This window comes from Leptodactylus fuscus, chromosome 4 (assembly GCF_031893055.1).
Source record: "Leptodactylus fuscus isolate aLepFus1 chromosome 4, aLepFus1.hap2, whole genome shotgun sequence".
Classification (NCBI taxonomy): Eukaryota; Metazoa; Chordata; class Amphibia; order Anura; family Leptodactylidae; genus Leptodactylus; species Leptodactylus fuscus.
Genome location: NC_134268.1, coordinates 94,650,757 through 94,668,410, shown reverse-complemented (window position 1 = coordinate 94,668,410; position 17,654 = coordinate 94,650,757).

The following is a 17,654-nucleotide window of genomic DNA, read 5'->3' as shown; positions in this document are numbered from 1 at the left end:
TGCATATGGAGAGCCTACAGAGATGTGCTACTGCACCACATAAGCTCTGCTACATCAGGCAATTGTGATTACAGGGGTTTTGTTATGTGACTGTCTGAGCAGCTTCTGTGTTACAAAGGGCTGAACGGATGTTGCTGAAATGTGCTAAAGTTCTCCCCCCTCCCCCATCAGAAGCAGATCAACACATTCCCCGTCGTACTCACTGAAACTCTACACCCGATATACTCCTCTTGCCCACACACATTCTGCATGTTCTGTAGTCTCCTGATCTTCCATGAGACTCCATTTTCTTCAGCTTTCACCCTATGTAGCTCCGCCCACTGCCTAGCATGATCCTATCCTAGAATGGCTCAAAGACCTGTGATGATGTCATCACAGGTCCTTTAGTGTTGTGTGAACTTACATTCTTTCACTGTGGTCGTGTAGTGACGTCTTTTACCGGGATAAAAAGTAGCCTATGTTTTAATCGGGGTTCCTATCTATGTATGTGGCAAATTTCCTGCAAATCCGTTCAGCCGTTTTTGCGTGTTTGAGGAACAAACATCCAAACTCACAAACATCCAAACCCACAAACTTTCACATTTATAATATTGGTAGGAATAAAGCTGACAGGTTAAGGTTAGACAATATTGATGAATATGCCCCCTTGTGTCTTCACTGCTTTGGTACAGCAGCATAACAGCGTCCTTTAGTGCCAAACATCCACAATGATATGTCCAAAATGACCTAATTTTTTGAACACTAGGTGGCCTTGTTCTCTATATATGGAATGAAGAATTTGATTTCTGTGTTACATCTAACAACTCCTTGTACTCCCGGTACTGTACTCCAGGCTGCCTTAGACAAAATAATAGACATCTCTTTTTTTGGAATATGTTTTAATTCCGCTATACAATACAGATACAATCCTATGAAAAAGTTTGGGCACCCCTATTAATCTTAATCATTTTTAGTTCTAAATATTTTGGTGTTTATAACAGCCATTTCAGTTTGATATATCTAATAACTGATGGACACAGTAATATTTCAGGATTGAAATGAGGTTTATTGTACTAACAGAAAATGTGCAATATGCATTAAACCAAAATTTGACCGGTGCAAAAGTATGGGCACCTCAACAGAAAAGTGACATTAATATTTAGTAGATCCTCCTTTTGCAAAGATAACAGCCTCTAGTCGCTTCCTGTAGCTTTTAATCAGTTCCTGGATCCTGGATAAAGGTATTTTGGACAAACAATTCAAGTTCAGTTAAGTTAGATGGTCGCCGAGCATGGACAGCCCGCTTCAAATCATCCCACAGATGTTCAATGATATTCAGGTCTGGGGACTGGGATGGCCATTCCAGAACATTGTAATTGTTCCTCTGCATGAATGCCTGAGGATTTGGAGCGGTGTTTTGGATCATTGTCTTGCTGAAATATCCATCCCCGGCGTAACTTCAACTTCGTCACTGATTCTTGAACATTATTCTCAAGAATCTGCTGATACTGAGTGGAATCCATGCGTCTCTCAACTTTAACAAGATTCCCGATGCCGGCATTGGCCACACAGCCCCAAAGCATGATGGAACCTCCACCAAATTTTACAGTGGGTAGCATGTGTTTTTCTTGGAATGCTGTTTCTTTTTGGACGCCATGCATAACGCCTTTTTTTATAACCAAACAACTCAATTTTTGTTTCCAAAATGAAGCTGCCTTGTCCAAATGTGCTTTTTCATACCTCAGGCAACTCTATTTGTGGCGTACGTGCAGAAACGGCTTCTTTCTCATCACTCTCCCATACAGCTTCTATTTGTGCAAAGTGCGCTGTATAGTTGACCGATGCACAGTGACACCATCTGCAGCAAGATGATGCTGCAGCTCTTTGGAGGTGGTCTGTGGATTGTCCTTGACTCTTCTCACCATTCTTCTTCTCTGCCTTTCTGATATCTTTCTTGGCCTGCCACTTCTGGGCTTAACAAGAACTGTCCCTGTGGTCTTCCATTTCCTTACTATGTTCCTCACAGTGGAAACTGACAGGTTAAATCTCTGAGACAACTTTTTGTATCCTTCCCCTGAACAACTATGTTGAACAATCTTTGTTTTCAGATCATTTGAGAGTTGTTTTGAGTAGCCCATGATGCCACTCTTCAGAGGAGATTCAAATAGGAGATCAACTTGCAATTGGCCACCTTAAATACCTTTTCTTATGATTGGATACATCTGGCTATGAAGTTCAAAGCTCACTGAGGTTACAAAACCAATTTTGTGCTTCAGTAAGTCAGTAAAAAGTAGTTAGGGGAATTCAAATCAATAAAATGATAAGGGTGCCCATACTTTTGCACCGGTCAAATTTTGGTTTAATGCATATTGCACATTTTCTGTTAGTACAATAAACCTCATTTCAATCCTGAAATATTACTGTGTCCATCAGTTATTAGATATATCAAACTGAAATGGCTGTTGCAAACACCAAAATATTTAGAACAAAAAATGATTAAGATTAATAGGGGTGCCCAAACTTTTTCATAGGACTGTATATCCTGTTCATTCCAGGTCTATCTAGCACAGGAAAAGTATTATATATCTGATTCTATAGAATATACACTCACTCCACTATAGACTAAAGATATCTTCTGTTCATTCCTGGTCTATGAAACTTATAAAACTCATGAAATCTTTATTTTAAATCTGTCCCCATTGGTAATAATGTTTATTCTTTTTCTTCATTCTTTTTAGTATGTCATTACAGATAGGACCAGAAGCCGGAGGAGAGAGTCAGTGTTGCCGCAATGCTCAGCGGCCCCAGAACCCTCCCCTGATGCACTTTACCTTATTTGTGTAGGAATAAAAAGCAGATTTTCATTAAAACTAAGCAGCCAAACAAATTCTAGTGGTCACGACTTAGCCCTATAAGGTTTAACAACATTTTTGGTGCTGACTGACACCCTTCATGCACTATATAGTTATGGGGCAGAGGGTGACGTGGGAGCATTCATTGTACCTCCATCACCATGGCAACACATTAGCACCCCACAATTGCATGGCAGTGGTGCCATAGGGGGGTGCAAACACAAAGAGAGCCCTTAGATATCACAGTCATTATTGATGGCAGCATCTAAAGGGGTTGCATCGCAGTGGTGCTAATGGGGGAGGGAGACGCAGAGAGACCCTTCATGGCAGTATCTAAGGAGGCCACAAACTGTGTCAGCTGTGAGGGCCGTCTACTACCAAAGACTCTCTGCCCACATCCCAGACTTCATATCTGCAGACGAGAAGAGGAAACTCTACATCCTACTAGGAGAAGAAGAGGCCACTGTGGAGATCGCTGCCCAATATGTGTCCAGCTGTCACCAAAAAAGAGGAAGATGAGACTCCACGGACTGTTATACCCCAAACCACTGAGGGGGCCATCAAATAAATGTTACTGAAGGCTCTAAATAAAGCCATATTTTATAAACCTTTACAAATGTTGCCTATTTGGAGGTGCCCAGTTGAGACATTTGATCACTATGAGGCACTTCGCTTGGTCCAGAGCACTGGCACCTAATGATCTTGTAATGGGGTCTTCACACCATTGAGATGGTAAGTAATAGAGCTCCACACGAAAACTGTCACAGTTTTCGTGTGGAGCTCTATTACTTACCAGTTTTGACGGGGTGGGACCCTATCTCCACCAACGGGACAGCAACTGTATCCCTGTTTCACACCATTGAGATGTCACATAAACCTAGAAACAATCAAAAACCTAGATAAACATTGTTTTGAGGTCTATTTTTAGTCAAACGTATAAAAGAAAAAATGGAGGACATTCTGGAATTTGATGTGACAGCAGAGACACGAGCCCCATGTAAAACAATGAATAACCCCCCCACCCCCCCATATGTTAAGTGTTCCCTTCATGGGACTGACCCATTTGTCACACATCCTGCACCTCTCCCTCTCTCACCGCACACAGCCTGAACCCCGTTTCCCTTTCTCACACAGAGCTATACCTTTAATGTACCCCTTTTATCACGCAAGCTGAACCCCAATTCTCCATCTTGGGCAGCCTGCACCCCCATCTCCTCCTAATTTCTCAAGCATCCTGTACACCCCCCCTCTACTTTTCACACAAAGTGCTCGTCACGCCCTCTTTTGCTCAGACACAGCCTGGACCCCACTATCATGCTCACACACAGCCTGAACCCCTCTATCATGCTCACACACAGCCTGAACCCCACTATCATGCTCACACACAGCCTGAACCCCACTATTATGCTCACACACAGCCTGAACCCCTCTATCATGCTCACACACAGCCTGAACCCCACTATCATGCTCACACACAGCCTGAACCCCACTATCATGCTCACACACAGCCTGCACCCCTCTATCATGCTCACACACAGCCTGAACCCCACTATCATAATCACACACAGCCTGAACCCCTTTATCATGCTCACACACAGCCTGAACCCCACTATCATGCTCACACACAGCCTGAACCCCTTTATCATGCTCACACACAGCCTGAACCCCACTATCATGCTCACACACAGCCTGAACCACTCTATCATGTTCACACACAGCCTGAACCCAACTATCATGCTCATACACAGCCTGAACTGAACCCCACTATTATGCTCACACACAGCCTGAACCCCACTATCATGCTCACACACAGCCTGAACCCCACTATCATGCTCACACACAGCCTGAAACCCCCTTTCCCCACCTCTTGCTTACACATGCTATGTCTTTCTCTCCATCTTACCTTCCAGCCTCCATTCACTGCAGCCTTCTCTTCCTGTGTAACTCGGCACTGTCTTAAATAGCTCCGCACACTCCAGTGGCTGATCACATGGTCACGACATCACCGGAAGTCCTTTAGCCCACTAGGATTTAGCAGCTACCCTGACTCGAGTATAAGCTGAAAACTGTGCTGAAGAAGTTACCTTATACTGGAGTATATACGGTAATACCCCACATATGTCCCTAGTTCCAAGTAATATCCCCTAATGTGCCCCCATTGTGCCCAATAACCCCAAACCCCTATACGTATACACCATATACTCTGTTCCAGAGGGAGGCTTTATTCGCATTGTCTCTCCATCACCGCCTGCACGCTGCCACCATGCTTTCAGTGTAGATAGCAGGGCAGATTTTCTGTGTTCTGATGCCGACCATGAATCCCTAACTGCTTATGGCAGCGGTGCAGGGATCTACAGCAAAAATAATATATTCCTGTGCTCTGGGGCAGAGAATACAGACCTGGGGGGGGGCAACTTGTGGCAATTTTGAGTAAAATGTAGAGCGGTGTAGCATAGGGACACTATTTTGGCCAGATTTATTGACCTGGTAATAGGTGCAGGTCCTGTAAACATGAGGCGTGGCCTAAACATATTGAATAAGGACATCCCCACATATAACTTTTGATTGGGGCCCCAGAGATGCCAACTCAGTAACCTGCACATTACCCAGACTGTATAAACCTATTGGAGATTGGCAGATTGGTATTGTCCCTTATAGCCAATCAGATTGCAGCTTTCATTATTGCAATACAGTTTTAAAAGCAGTGCACTGATTGGGTGCTACGGTCATCTATGGCACGTCTTGTCTCTAGGCATAAGCCCCGCCCCCTTGTTCTGTTCCAACTGCCATCTCTTCTAGCCAACACCTGTTTGGAGAAAGGAAAATACGAGAGCAACAGAGCCCGGCCTGAACCAGCAAGAAATAGGGCCCAAAGCCTGACAACATGAAGGTAAGGTCAGGTCTGACACTGGAGGGTTCCTTCAGGGTGGCTAAATAAACATATGTGTAAGGGGAGTGGCTAAAAGATGATGCGGTGCGTCAGTGGGTGGAGCTAAGAGGGGGAGAAAAGGGGTTAATTCCAATAGCTTTGTATCTTCTCAAAATCACAGACAAGACTTGTGGGTACCCGGCACCTGGGGGACATGTCCAGCAAACCCCAAAAACTAAGCCCCTATCTAAGAGTAAAATACACCTAATGCTACTACTGAAGCCAACAGGACAGTCATAGGGACAGTTTCGGAATTATATGGAACGTGCCGTAGTAACAGCAGCCGTTGTGAGAGAGTTACTTAGAGGGAGTAAGTAAGGCTTGGTTCACACATCAGTATGCCATCCGTCCGTCTGAATTCAGGTTGAGACTAAAAACGGATTGATGCACATACTGATTGTATACTGACACCTTTATATACTGATAGCAAACGCTGTGCGTCCCCTAGAGGACAGATAAGGGGATTAGAAGTAGCAATTGTAACAGAGTAGAGATATGGACATATAATAAATGTCCTGTGTGGGACAGATGAGAAGTTCCCATTCAGGATAGGCCTTTTCCTGTTATGTGAGAGCGTTTCTTTGTGTTGTACCAATGAAGTGTTTGCTGGGTATTGTAGTCCGCCTGTGCTAATACTGAGGACTGGGACTTTGTTGTGCTGATGGTTTGTCTTTCTGATTCATTTCTAGATTGTGAAGTGTGAGAGGAGTGAGACCAGGATCCATGTGAAGAAAGCTACTCGTACTATAGAGACTGCTCATCTCCTGTCCACAGTCACTACAGACCTGCAAACATGGACTTGATCCAAGACTGAGAAGAACTCTACCTCACTACAGCCGGAGTCCTGATCCTCAGCAGTGGACGACAACCTCAAGACACTTGGGCTCCGACCAGAGGAAGGACTCTCACATCTCCTGGGGTTAGGTCTCCACTATCGGATGGCATTATATATGGTAGATTATTGGTACATGTGCACATGACTTGTTTGACAACACTTTCAAGCGACTTAGTTCAGTGGCAGTGTTGCAGTGGTACTGCAGCTCTGCTCCCAGTCACTTGCATAGAAGACGAGCAGCTTCTGGCAGTACAGAATGTATACAGGTTCTGGGACTCTGAGACAGGTGGATCAGCAGATCAGTGTGGGGTTTGGGTGTCAGACCCCCAACTATCAGGTACTGATGGCCGATTCTGTAGCTGTGGTGTGTATGTGTTGTACATGTCGTCGGGCTGTGTTTATAAGGCAGCCCTGACACGAACGCACACAGCAGGACTTATCCTATACACTAATCATGGCGTCACCAGAGGTCCTATAGCAACTAGAGATCATCTGTGTACTGTGTGATGCATTGACACAGTATACACGATGCTTCCCTCTAGTGGCCAACAATGGGAAAGATTAAAAGCTATTATATATATTTCCTGATTCCTGAAATGTGAAAAAATAAATATATCAAATAACCTAAAATGAATAATCTGTACAATATATATAACAGCTTCCTAGTCATGTTAATGTCAAAATTAATTTTACTGTAGAAACAAAACACTTTTATTCAATATACAAATTCCCCATCTAGTCAATACTCAATAATAATGTACAGTTCTGCAGAATGAACTATGTGTGTGGAAACTCAACAGCAAATTGTTTTTACCTCAATGAGTTTCAACTTAAGAAAACCTTGCTAAAAAGTATTAGGATTCAAAACATTTTATTTATTTTCAAATTTACATAAAATAGATGATAAAAATACAGGATGAAGACAACCGTCTGAGGCTTCGGTCCGACTGCCCCTTTTTTTGAGTGGCCCCTCAATGTTTTGGAAATGGGTGGAGGACATTGTCTTCATTAGAATGGGCCCCCCCGAGATGCTGATGCAGTTTGGACTCGACATTAGCTCGTGGCAGTTTGGCCATGACATGAAGGTTTTGAAGAGTGATGATTTCCCAGACCCCAGAACCCGGTGCCGACTCTGTGCATTAGCATCTAATGGGCAAACTGTATTCTGTTTAGATTGTGAGCCCTAATGGGGACAGGATCTGATGTGACTTAATGATAATGTACAGTTCTGCAGAATGAACTATGTGTGTGGAAACTCAACAGCAAATTGTTTTTACCTCAATGAGTTTCAACTTAAGAAAACCTTGCTAAAAAGTATTAGGATTCAAAACATTTTATTTAATTTCAAATTTACGTAAAATAGATTATAAAAATACAGGATGAAGACAACCATCTGAGGCTTCGGTCCAACTGCCCCTTTCTTTGAGTGGCCCCTCAATGTTTTGGAAATGGGTGGAGGACATTGTCTTCATTAGAATGGGCCCCCCCCCCCCGAGGTGCTGATGCAGTTTGGACTCGACATTAGCTCGTGGCAGTTTGGCCATGACATGAAGGTTTTGAAGAGTGGTGATTTCCCAGACCCCAGAACCCGGTGCCGACTCTGTGCATTAGCATCTAATGGGCAAACTGTATTCTGTTTAGATTGTGAGCCCTAATGGGGACAGGATCTGATGTGACTTAATGATAATGTACAGTTCAGCAGAATGAACTATTTGTGTGGAAATTCAACAGCAAATTGTTTTTACCTTAATGAGTTTCCACTTAAGAAAACCTTGCTAAAAAGTACTAGGAATCTTCAACATTTTATTTAATTTCAGATTTACATAAAATAAATTATAAAAAATACAGGATGAAGACAACCGTCTGAGGCTTCAGTCCGACTGCCCCTTTTTTTGAGTGGCCCCTCAATGTTTTGGAAATGGGTGGAGGACATTGTCTTCATTAGAATGGGCCCCCCCGAGATGCTGATGCAGTTTGGACTCGACATTAGCTCGTGGCAGTTTGGCCATGACATGAAGGTTTTGAAGAGTGGTGATTTCCCAGACCCCAGAACTTGGTGCCGACTCTGTGCATTAGCATCTAATGGGCAAACTGTATTCTGTTTAGATTGTGAGCCCTAATGGGGACAGGATCTGATGTGACTTAATGATAATGTACAGTTCTGCAGAATGAACTATGTGTGTGGAAACTCAACAGCAAATTGTTTTTACCTCAATGAGTTTCAACTTAAGAAAACCTTGCTAAAAAGTATTAGGATTCAAAACATTTTATTTAATTTCAAATTTACGTAAAATAGATTATAAAAATACAGGATGAAGACAACCGTCTGAGGCTTCGGTCCAACTGCCCCTTTCTTTGAGTGGCCCCTCAATGTCTTGGAAATGGGTGGAGGATATTGTCTTCATTAGAATGGGCTCCCCCGAGGTGCTGATGCAGTTTGGACTCGACATTAGCTCGTGGCAGTTTGGCCATGACATGAAGGTTTTGAAGAGTGGTGATTTCCCAGACCCCAGAACCCGGTGCCGACTCTGTGCATTAGCATCTAATGGGCAAACTGTATTCTGTTTAGATTGTGAGCCCTAATGGGGACAGGATCTGATGTGACTTAATGATAATGTACAGTTCTGCAGAATGAACTATGTGTTTAGAAACTCAACAGCAAATAGTTTTTACCTTAATGAGTTTCAACTTAAGAAATCCTTGCTAAAAAGTACCAGGATTCTTTAACATTTTATTTACTTTCAGATTTACATAAAATAAATTATAAAAATACAGGATGAAGACAACCGTCTGAGGCTTCGGTCCGACTGCCCCTTTCTTTGAGTGGCCCCTCAATGTTTTGGAAATGGGTGGAGGACATTGTCTTCATTAGAATGGGCTCCCCTGAGGTGCTGATGCAGTTTGGACTCGACATTAGCTCGTGGCAGTTTGGCCATGACATGAAGGTTATGAAGAGTGGTGATTTCCCAGACCCCAGAACCCGGTGCCGACTCTGTGCATTAGCATCTAATGGGCAAACTGTATTCTGTTTAGATTGTGAGCCCTAATGGGGACAGGATCTGATGTGACTTAATGATAATGTACAGTTCAGCAGAATGAACTATGTGTGTGGAAACTCAACAGCAAATTGTTTTTACCTCAATGAGTTTCAACTTAAGAAAACCTTGCTAAAAAGTATTAGGATTCAAAACATTTTATTTAATTTCAAATTTACGTAAAATAGATTATAAAAATACAGGATGAAGACAACCGTCTGAGGCTTCGGTCCAACTGCCCCTTTCTTTGAGTGGCCCCTCAATGTCTTGGAAATGGGTGGAGGACATTGTCTTCATTAGAATGGGCTCCCCCGAGGTGCTGATGCAGTTTGGACTCGACATTAGCTCGTGGCAGTTTGGCCATGACATGAAGGTTTTGAAGAGTGGTGATTTCCCAGACCCCAGAACCCGGTGCCGACTCTGTGCATTAGCATCTAATGGGCAAACTGTATTCTGTTTAGATTGTGAGCCCTAATGGGGACAGGATCTGATGTGACTTAATGATAATGTACAGTTCTGCAGAATGAACTATGTGTTTAGAAACTCAACAGCAAATAGTTTTTACCTTAATGAGTTTCAACTTAAGAAATCCTTGCTAAAAAGTACCAGGATTCTTTAACATTTTATTTACTTTCAGATTTACATAAAATAAATTATAAAAATACAGGATGAAGACAACCGTCTGAGGCTTCGGTCCGACTGCCCCTTTCTTTGAGTGGCCCCTCAATGTTTTGGAAATGGGTGGAGGACATTGTCTTCATTAGAATGGGCTCCCCTGAGGTGCTGATGCAGTTTGGACTCGACATTAGCTCGTGGCAGTTTGGCCATGACATGAAGGTTATGAAGAGTGGTGATTTCCCAGACCCCAGAACCCGGTGCCGACTCTGTGCATTAGCATCTAATGGGCAAACTGTATTCTGTTTAGATTGTGAGCCCTAATGGGGACAGGATCTGATGTGACTTAATGATAATGTACAGTTCAGCAGAATGAACTATTTGTGTGGAAATTCAACAGCAAATTGTTTTTACCTTAATGAGTTTCAACTTTAGAAAACCTTGCTAAAAAGTACTAGGATTCTTCAACATTTTATTTAATTTCAGATTTACATAAAATAAATTATAAAAAATACAGGATGAAGACAACCGTCTGAGGCTTCGGTCCGACTGCCCCTTTCTTTGAGTGGCCCCTCAATGTTTTGGAAATGGGTGGAGGATATTGTCTTCATTAGAATGGGCTCCCCCGAGATGCTGATGCAGTTTGGACTCGACATTAGCTTGTGGCAGTTTGGCCATGACATGAAGGTTTTGAAGAGTGGTGATTTCCCAGACCCCAGAACCCGGTGCCGACTCTGTGCATTAGCATCTAATGGGCAAACTGTATTCTGTTTAGATTGTGAGTCCTAATGGGGACAGGATCTGATGTGACTTAATGATATTGTACAGTTCTGCAGAATGAACTATGTGTGTGGAAACTCAACAGTAAATTGTATTTACCTGGACTCGTGACATGGACTCATGGCAGTTTGGCTACGACATGAAGGTTTAGAGGAATGGTGTTTTCCCAGACCCTAGAACCTGCTGTGGACTCTGTGCATTAGCACCGCAAGGGAAAACTGTATTTAGAAGTTTAGATTGTGAGCCCTAATAGGGAGAGAGACTTATTTGAGTAATGAATATCTGTACAGTGCTGTATAATACTTTGATAAAATAACTTTGATAAAATAAATTTTTGGTTGTATGTGAGTCAACAAGGGTTGGACCTTGATTGTTATTGACTTACAATGTGAATGAGAAATGATGCATTCCTCAATAAAACTCTGTTTATATTGTAACTTCTAGTATCTGAGCTCTTTGTGCACCACATGTGTTTTGAAATAACACCACACTCATTGTACAGTGATATGACTTAGTATGGCTTAGATGTAAGGACATCTACGGGAATAAACTGCTGAGTAATCTGCCCCCAGCAGCTGTGGCAGCAACCTAGTTTCATACGTCTGCTGGGCACCTAAGGGCTAGTTCACACAGAGTTTTTTGGCAGCAGATTTTGACGCAGAATCCGCCTCAAAATCCGCTACCATCTGGGGGAGCCATCTGGGTGCACTCATCATTGTGGACGGCTCGATGGATCAACACAAGTATGCATCTATCCTTGCAGACCACGTTCACCCTGTTAAATATTATGATATCGCTGTTGGCCTTTGGCCTTTGCTCTGCTTTTATTTTGACCTCTGCCTCTCATGCGCATGTTATGTTTTACTTTGTTTTAAAAATTTTCAATAAAATTTGATTACACCTAAATATTATGATATTACAATATTCATGGCATACATAGGGTTAATAATCTGCTGACTTCACTCTTCTATATTTTGGTATATGGGTGCTGTTAGGATACACCATTTTAGAGTGTCCTCATAAAGCAACAAGATGGAAGGCAACACCCCCTCTCATGAACATAGATGAGTGACAGACACACACATCTGTCTGGTCGTTGCCATGGGGGAGGGGGGGGGGTCATCCATGGGGTATCTATGGCAGGTCTGCCTGCTATCTCTCTCTGTTATACTGGACAAGACGTCGTGACCATCCCAGAGTCCATCAACTAGATGATCAAGCATGAACCAAGCGGTAACTCTACAAGATATCCAGATGAAGAAACCTAAGTATGAGCTTCTCTGATGTAAGCTAATGAGACATTGACTGATATTTCTGTTATTCTGGAAGTTTTCCCTGTTCCTGTTTTTCCTTGACGACATTAATAAACCTTCATAACGTTTTCATAAGAAGCTGGCTCTTCCTATCATGTTACATTATGAGACCTATCTCTTAAGGCCACTAAACATGTGATCACAAGTTTCACCCAAATATTGGGTATTTTACACACCCCTACATGCAAAATCTAGGTTAAAAATATAAAAAGTACTAGCACCCGTATGTTGAAAAAGTTAATGCTCTATCAGTTGCAGCTCCTCCCAGGCACCATCCAAAGGGTGGTGAACAAACATAGAATACAAATGGGGTAAAAATCAGGAATAGTGGGAGCGCTACTGAGTGAAGAGTGAGTCCAAGGGTTAATCGGTAATGTCACTTTATTGGTACCAATGACAGAAGATAAAATGATAGGCTACGCGTTTCGACGCTTCATGTCCCCTCCATCTCTGTCCCCAGATTCATGTCCCTCCATCTCTGCCCCCAGATTCATGTCCCCCCATCTCTGCCCCCAAATTCATGTCCCCACATCTCTGCCCCCAGATTCATGTCCCTCCATCTCTGCCCCCAGTGTCATACCATCCTCTCCTTCATCTGCCCCAGTTTCATGTTCCACCTCAATGTGTACACACATTACACTGACCTTCTCCTCACTCCCCCGTCTCTCTCTCAGCAGTCTCGCTAATACTGTTGTAGTCAACTTGACAGAACAACAAGGTAAGTATGACACCTCTCTATAATATAAACCACGAAAGTATATAACAATTTCGTACCAATGAGAATTTTATTAAATATCAAAAAAATAAATAATATATGGACACACATAAAGAGGAAAATCTGCAAGTACAAGGAGAAAAAAATTGAAGAATAGGGTACCAGATGAAATCAGGTCCCCGAAGGTTGCTGCACAACATGTGGAAGCATAGCGTAATAATAGATGGCAGTATATGCAAATAGTCAATAACTGTGTACAAACAGGATAACTACAGTGCATAGAGTAAATAACTACGTAAAAATCATCAAGTACCTCCCACATAGAACATGAACCATGTTCCAAGATGACCATATCAGTACAGGTAAGTATCCATAACGGAATGTGAATATAGAACGGAAAAATGGCTCAGAGCTTACCCATGTGGATAGCGTAGTGCAGACAGCCTGGGGGGCGGTCCCTATGCTTCAATATCCCAACGCGTTTCGGAACAGAGGCCTTCGTCAGGGGGATGTTGCAGGGGGTATACGGGCCTGGTATATATATGCCGGCATATAAATTTGGTACGTCAATCAAATCCAGCTGTAAAGGGTTAGGTAATAGAGACCGGAACCACATAGACGGGAGCTCAATGTCGGCGCATATGATCAATTCTCCGCCCAACTGGGACCGAGTTGCGATCAAGTCATGCGGTCATGCGTCATAGGACCAATAAATTGGAAACAGTTTCCGCGAACGTCACTGCAGCTCCAAACTGCTGATGAAAGCCCCATGGAATATAAATTGATCAGATAAGGCATCAATAAAATGGGCCAAGAACCTGAAAAATGTGTTGGAATACATTGGCGCTATCAAAAAATATAAATAAATGAAAATAAAACATTTTTATATTTAACCACTTCAGTACCGGGCCAATTTGTGGTCCAGGACCAGACACATTTTAGGTTTATTATGTATGTGCGGTTTTGAGGTCTGTAAAATTTTTCTCGTATGTCTTAGTCAACTAATTTTTGCGTCTTTTTTCGGGGACACATAGGTGGTTTATGTTATTTTTATTTTCAAATGTGTTTAAAAAAATTTTATATCCAGGAAAATATAAACAAAATAGGAGGGAACTTGTGTCTGGTTTTCAATTTATAATTTTTTTTTAATTTAATAACACAAAGTGTCACTGAAAAACTTTATAAAATAGTTTTTCCTCTCCGTTACGGTAATTTTTATTTTGTATGGTGTCGGCGGCGGCGGGGCTATAACCTTTTATAACGGTGTTTTATTAGCGTATTATTTATTTTTTTATTATTATTTTATTTACATTTTTTTAAAACTTTTATATTATATTTTTATTTTTTTCAGATTGTGTCCCCATAAGGTGATAAGAGACCTTTGGGGACATCTGATCACTTTTTTTTTTTGTACTTGAGGCTGATTTCTCCTATAACTGGGGCTGGTACATTTAACCTCAGTTACAGGAGGAATACAGACTCCTGCACACTGTATACACAGTATGCAGAGCTGATCTGAGTCCTGTAGGACCCAGCAGCTCTGGCAGGACACTGAGCCCGGCGGATCACGTGTCTGCCGGGTCAGAGGGCAGCTGATTTATGGCTGCGTCCATAGCCGTGTATACAGCGCTCATTGAGCGCTGTATACACATGGATGGAGAAGGCAGGGGAGGTAATAAATCTGCCCTGTCTTCTCTCTAGGAGCTCCGGCTGAAGTTACAGCCGGCTCCTAGTGAAAGCAGCTACACGATCTCCGTGCAGCTGCTGTGTTCTGGTTGACGTACAGGTACGTCCTGTCAGAACTAGACAACCACTTCCCGGACGTATATAGTCTATGGGCGGTCCGGAAGTGGTTAAATTTAAAAAAAAAAAAAAAAAAAAAAAAAAAATAGATTTCTGCACATATTATATGTCTTTTTGCCAAATAGGATTTAGCTTTCTTATATAAAACAGGCTAAATGCTAGTGGGCTAAAGGACCTGGTCCCTCTACTCACTAGAATTTAGCTTTCTTATATAGAGCAGGCTAAAAGCTAGTGGATAGAAGGACCAGGTCCTTTAGCCCACTAGGATTTAGACTCTACCATAGTGTCAGTCAGGGCTCAGTGTGTGTATAAGAGCAAACCACCATTCAGCGCATGATCAGTGATGGACTACAGGTAAACATACTTTATTAATAGGGAGTCAGCACAGGTAGAAGAAATATCCAAAAATAGGCACTGAAAGGGTAGGATGGAGGGACAGCGACTGGGGGACACAGGGAATTGGCTGGCTAACTATCATTTGATGGGGTAAAATACTACCCATTGCCTACAACAGAGCATCAGTTCTAGGTACACTTGCACACAGTTTCTGAAGGAACTCGGTATAGAAATCGTTCCATTCTATATCAAAATTTATTCTGAAATGTTTAACATAAAAGTTTAGGTCAAAAATAGGTCAGTTCCTTGTGTCACGTTCCTTTTAAAGACCCCATCACGTGCAGTATCAAGCAAAGTGAAGTTATATGTAATATTATATATAATATGTTTGAATCAATGGCGTAACTAGGAATGGCGGGGCCCCAAGGCGAGCAGGAGCAATGATCGGTTATTAAATAGGGCCCCTTACCTGCTGGTGTTACTCCAGCAGGTAACAATTAAAAAGACATCCGGGCCCCCTAATGTCCTGGGCAGCCACTACCACTTCCACCCCGGTAGTTATGTCCCTGGTTTGAATACATGAAAAGTCATATGTAAATTAATCTAAGTAGTCACAGTGGATGGGGAGCAGCTTCAGCCTAGTCATTCTGCTCTTGTGCGTAATTGACATCTCCCTCGTGATGTTAGTGATTGGGTGAATAAAATGCATGCAGCTTACCACTTACTCCTTAAGGTCTTTCCCAACATTCGCCATACTATAACAACACAAGTCAGTGTCAGCAGCAGAGCGGCCCCCATTGCTGCTGGCTCTCCCCTGTATTATACAGTGAAGTCCTGGCGGCAGTGCCTGTGATCAGTGACTGCAGTGATTCTGGGCATCAACCCACCTAAAGCCTCTGTCAAAGCTGACCTAGGCACAACAGATTATTAAATTATATTGAATAATATTACAAATTAAGGTTTGTTCTGCAAAAATTAAGAATTTCATATGGTTTGGTGATCAGAAAAATATATAACTAATGGCTTTTGGAAGGTGGGGAGTAAAAATCTAAAAATGGCTGTAGTGTGGAACCAGTATATTATATAGGAGGCACTGAATCCGATTGAGCACATCTGGGACATTAGGTCTTGCTCCATCCACCAGCGTCATGTTGCACCACAGACTGTCCAGGAGTTGGCAGAAGATTTAGTCCAGGTCTGGGAGAAGATCCCTCAGGAGATCATCTACAACCTCATCAGGAGTATGCCCAGGCATTGTAGTAAGGTCATACAGACACGTGGAGGCCACACTCACTACTGAGCCTCATTTTGACATGTTTTGAGGACATTACATCAAAGTTGGATCAGCCTGTCGTGTGTTTTTCCACTTTAATTTTGGGACTCCAAATCCAGGCCTCCATTGGTTAATACATTTGAAGTCCATTGATGATATTTATGTGATTTTGTTGTCATCACATTCAATATTGTACAGAACAAAGTATTCAATGAGAATATTTCATCCATTCAGATCTAGGAGGTGTTAAAGTGTTCACTTTGTTTTTTGAGCAGTGTATATTAATAAATGAAAACCTCAAATTGGTATCTAAAATGCTTGCAGATCTTGTAGCAAATATATTGCCTAGCACATCTGACCCAAACAAGTGGGATTTATTAACCTCTTCCCATAGTTAAAAGATACTCTGGTTAACCCCTCAATCACAGCATCCAAGGGAAACTGCCACCCTTCAAATACCCCGCAAAAAGATCACAGGGTCCAAGGGTTTGGCATGGCAGCCAGGAGGCCAAACAACGGCCTCCTGATTGCTGCTTCCTATAACACATAAAGAACTGATGTGCTGCAAAACAAGAAGTGGCTTAACAAATAAAGCACTGTATGTTGTTAAGAGGCAGAAAGGTGTGGACACCGGTGGCTCAGTGGGTAGCACTGCAACCTTGCAGCGCTGGAGTCCTGAGTTCAAATCCTGAAAAGCGCAACATCTGCAAGGAGTTTGTACGTTCTCCCCGTGTTTGCATGGGTTTCCTCCGGGTACTCCAGTTTCCTCCCACACACCAAAGACATACTGATAGGGAATGTAGATTGTGAGCCCTATATGGGACAGTGGCTGACAATATCTGCGAAGCGCTGCGGAATATGATGGCGCTATACAAGTAAAGCATAATAAATGAATAATAAATTAAATTTCTTTCCTAAATGGAGACAATTAAAAAGCATCTTGCATGCACCAAAAAATAGCAGACTTGATGGTGAAGTTTAAGCACACATCTTGGAACCATCTGGAAAATCTGGTTCACTATCAATTGTACAGTACAGTACACAGTATCAATATATCTGTATTAATATGATATACCCTCAAACTGTAGCTAGATTACATGTGTTTCATGCTTTTTGAAAACTTTGAAACTTCAATAAAGGTTTAAAAAAAAAAAAAAAAAAAGGTAAAGTGACATGTAGACATATAAGA